This window comes from Littorina saxatilis, linkage group LG4 (assembly GCF_037325665.1).
Source record: "Littorina saxatilis isolate snail1 linkage group LG4, US_GU_Lsax_2.0, whole genome shotgun sequence".
In the NCBI taxonomy this organism is placed as follows: Eukaryota; Metazoa; Mollusca; class Gastropoda; order Littorinimorpha; family Littorinidae; genus Littorina; species Littorina saxatilis.
Window position 1 is genome coordinate 8554758 of NC_090248.1, and position 4513 is coordinate 8559270.

Sequence of the window (4513 nt, forward strand, 5' to 3'; positions counted from 1 at the left end):
GTTTGAAAAGGGGGGAAGGGGGGGACCTAAAATGTGACGATCATAACAACCATAATTTATCTAACAAAGTTCATTCTGAAATCTTCTTCAGCGTTTGATTATGGAGAGACTAAATCCTCAGTTCAGATGTGGTCTTAACTCCTTGTCTCCCAGGTACACACAGTCACTATGTACATTGCATCTGTTATCATTCGGCACATATCCGCATCCTGCTTAGACTGTTAGCTTCAGTCGCTTCCTGTAACGTTGATCTAACGCCAGGATTCTAGCCTGTTGATACAGTTTCTACAATTCTGAGTGACCTGCTGCAGCACAGCTGGTCTCGGCTTAAAAAATCTTGGTCAACATAGATGGGGTACAAAGTGTTAAAATAAAGCGTCCTTCCAAAGTTGATGACAGGTCCCCAGAGTATTCACAAAATTATATGGTACTGGAACTGGAAGCCTTGCACGGCGACGAAAAAGATGTCCACGCCTACATGAAGAAGCATCCTTCACGGCTTCAGCGGAAACAGTCGGCTGGGGATGAGGACAGCACCTATGTAAAAAATATAGACAAGAACAAAAATATATGTCAATGGGAAAACAAAGAAACAAGTAGAGAAGGACCTCCCCACCTTTACACAGTGAAAATGAAAAACACATGTGAATGTACTTATGTTTTAAATCTCCCCCCCCACCCCCCCCAATTAAGACCAATTATCCAAGATATTTTTCAGTCCTCAAAGGAGAATTTCACTGTTCTCACGGAACCCTGTAGAAAACTGAGCTGTGCTAATATATTATATAACTGCAAACATCCCTCAAATTCAATATTGCAAGCCACTATACATTCCTCATAAAGGCACTTCATGCTCACGTGTGAAAACTAACATAAGTTTACAAGTGTGTATCTACTTATAATAATAATAATAATAACGGGCATTTATAAAGCGCCTTATCAGAAGTTCAAAGCGCGTGACAACAATACGTGTATAAAAAATTCATACAATCACTGTCAGATTCAAACAACACATCATGCACATCTCACATCCCCAGACTCTATGCCAAGGCCAAAAAAAAAAGAAGTCTGTTTACGGTATCCCGACCGACCCTATTTTTTTGCGCGACCCTAGACTTTTTTTTGGCATTTGGGAAAAAAAGAAAAAAAAGCAAAATTTTAAAACAAAGTTTGTCAATGTTTTTTGGCAAAATAATTTGATGTTTTTTGGAGAAAAAAAAAATCCCGACCTACCGACCCTATTTTTTGGGCCGATGTTACCGTAAACAGACTATTTTTTTGTTTGGCCTAAGGAACTATCCGTAATGTTGTTGGAACAAGTGAGTTTTCAAATTGGACTTAAAAGATGAAATCATGTATGGAGAGTGACGTAATAGAAAGGGGAGTGAATTCCATAACTGAGGGCCATGATATGAAAACGTGCGGAAGCCATGAGCCTTGCGTTTAAAGCAACCTTGACGGAGAAGTCGAGCATCAGCAGAAGAATGAAGGGTGCGAGAGGGAGTGTAGAGGGAGACCAGTTACGAAAGATAGGCAGGTGCCGATTCAGAGAATGAGAGATGATCTTGTAGCAGAAGCAGGCAGCTTTATACCTAATACGTTGAGACACAGGAAGCCAGTGAAGTTCTTTCATGAGAGGAGTGCTGCAGAGTGTTGTACTTTTTGCAAGGGTTGGAGAGTGGAGTCAGGGCAGCCTAGGAGAAGGGATTTGCTGTAATCTAATCTACACAGAATGCAGGATGTAACGAGAGTTTTAGTGGCATCAACAGTCAGAAATGTTCTTGTGGAACCTATTCTTCTAGTTCTAATGTAGTACCTGTTTGTAGTGAACTCACCAGCAGGAGTATTGCATACATAATTACGCATTACTGAATTAAAGTAACTATTTTCAAAGCTTCTCGCTTACCTTGGAATAGTGTCAAGCAGCTTATGTTGTGTCTAGATCAGCAATCAGATCTTCACACTCAGCCTGCACTTGCTGAAAACTGGACATGCCTGTATCTCAATCAAGCTGTTGTTGCGGAGACAACGGAACCATGCTCAAGTCAGGTCCAACTGAAATAAAAGCATATTGTTAGCTGATAAATGATTTGATCAAGCAAAACCATGCGGTATTTTTTTAATAAAATATTTTGTATACCCCGCTAATGCAAAAATAATGTACTTATTTACTATTAGCATTAATTTTAGCTGGTCATTCAAACCAGAGCTTGTTCTAGAACTCCACAAGAACAACCATGGCAGTTGGCAATGGCACTGGCAGAATACAGATCAAAACAATATTAGTATTAGCCTCACCAAGGGTTGACTTCCCATCAAAATGAATGACGGACTGAATCAAACTTCAGAGACATTACAATTTTTCACAACGATTTTTTCAGCAAACAGCCATGTTTACCTGTACAAATGTATCAGTGATATCACTATGAGTATGACAGTATGACAGTGTGGTAAGCTTACCGACGATTCGTTCAGTATAGTCTTTCTATGTAAGTAGTGGTCCAGTGAACGATACCTTCCGCCTGTGGTTCGAGACAGAGATTAAGTTGAAACTTAATTCGAGAAGCCAAACACTGACGAATACTTACGTATTTTGAGCAAAACCCACGCACGTCGACCACAAGTTGATGTCTGCTGGAGTACGTAATCATAACGTAGAGGACAACAGTTTCACTTGGCTGGCTTCGGTTATTCCCTGTATCTGTTCCTTGCTGTTCTCCAAGAGACACCATGGTGCAGCAAGCTGAAGGGTGTCCTGTCGTATTTCCTCGAAGTTGTAGTAGGCAACCAGGAGGTGGGGGGCGACTGACCTGCAGCAGAATTCAAATCAATTAGTCAAGTCACTATGACATATCTTTATTGTTATCGCCACACGACGGGCGCTGTGGCGGGGTGGTAAGACGTCGACCTCGTAATCGGAAGGTCGAGGGTTCGAATCCCGGCCGCGGCCGCCTGGTGGGTTAAGAGTGGAGATTTTTCCGATCTCCCAGGTCAACTTGTGTGCAGACCTGCTAGTGACTTATCCCCCTTCGTGTGTACAGTAGTCCCTTCCATTTCCGGCCCTTTCGTGGGCGTGAACCTACCCGGAGCGGCCAGCTTTCCCATGACTAATGAGTTTTCCTTCTATAATTGACTCTTAATGGCCGTTAACCTGTCTGACGCGGTCAACGGTCACTGATTTTTGCCCTAAGGTGCCCCTCTTACTCGACAGGAGCGGCCACTTAACGGCCACTTGTCACTTTCGCGGGTGAGCGCCTGTGGTGTGTGTGTGTGTGTGTGTGTGTGTGTGTGTGTGTGTGTGTTGTGTGCACAGACGGCACAGCACGAGCAGACGACGTGAATACTTACGCATGCGCAAACTGTAAATACAGACATGCGCATACATGTACATTTACGGCAGTCACTTCCGGATCGATCACAGCTGATGTGAGTTTGAAACACTTGTTTATCTGACACTCAAATACATATATAATAATCCAAACAACACACATAGAAACATACGAAACAATAGCTTAGCCAGGACGATCGAGTTAAACACGCAAATAATTAAGATGTATAAACGAAAGCAAAACTAACAGAGACAATGAATCGGCGGCTCGTGGATGATCGCTTTCTTTTCTTCATGAAAACTTGATCGTGTTTTGGGGTTTTTTTTGGAGGAGGAGGGGGCCTGTAATGAACGGCCACCTGATATTTGCGGTCACCTTTGCAATGACTAATGGGTGACCGGATATGGCAGGTACTACTGTACACGCAACCACAAGACCAAGTGCGCACGGAAAAGATCCTGTAATCCATGTCAGAGTTCGGTGGGTTATGGAAACACGAAAATACCCACCATGCTTCCTCCGAAAGCGGCGTGTGGCTGCCTAAATGGCGGGGTAAAAACGGTCATACACGTAAAAACACGAGTGAACATGGGAGTTTCAGCCCACGAACGCAGAAGAAGAAGTTATCGCCACACCAACCCTAAATTTTTCCTACCATACTGTACTATTTGTTATCCGAGAGAGAAAAAATCCATGTTGCAGACTCAACTGGAAAAATTCCCTTCTCCATCATCTAGTGGACAGAGCTCACATGATTTCAAACAAATCTTTTTTTAAAAGTCACATACTTTGTGCGACAGTGTTAGTTTACTGTAACTGTAATTTATAAATAGCAAATTAAAAAATATCACTTATCAGATAATCAGCTAAATGCCTGGCAGATGACCCTCATTCAAAGTGAGTCGTGGCTAAACCATGAAACTAGAAAAACAGGTTATAATATATAACTATAAATCTCACACTGACAGCGGACAGAAACTGAGAAAACACCCAGTATACATGTACCGGTACTCACAAAAGAGTTACAAGTAGCATATTATCACTATCAGTATCACTAATAGCATACTATACTGGGCAAATAACAGCAATTTTTACTCACTGGGGGTTTCCTGGCTGGAGTCTTTGGTGTTTCTGTTAGGCGCGTTTGATCGATCTGCGCGATCGCGCTGCGCGTTTGGTGGATC

The 4513-nt window shown here is 42.4% G+C and overlaps 2 long non-coding RNA genes across 2 annotated transcripts in view; both read right to left on the reverse strand.

The window, feature by feature from the left end:
• The window catches only part of LOC138963893 (uncharacterized), a 13261-nt gene that overhangs the window by 2843 nt on the left and 5905 nt on the right, over window positions 1-4513 (reverse strand). The window lies entirely within an intron of this gene.
• The window catches only part of LOC138963892 (uncharacterized), a 6065-nt gene extending 1552 nt beyond the window's left edge, over window positions 1-4513 (reverse strand). The window contains exons 1-4 of the long non-coding RNA XR_011454957.1: window positions 4429-4513; window positions 2589-2810; window positions 1907-2055; window positions 1-537 (exon numbers count right to left, since the gene is read on the reverse strand). The exon at window positions 1-537 is cut by the window's left edge and continues 1552 nt beyond it. This is a non-coding gene — a long non-coding RNA (uncharacterized lncRNA). The remainder of the gene's footprint in view (window positions 538-1906; window positions 2056-2588; window positions 2811-4428) is intronic.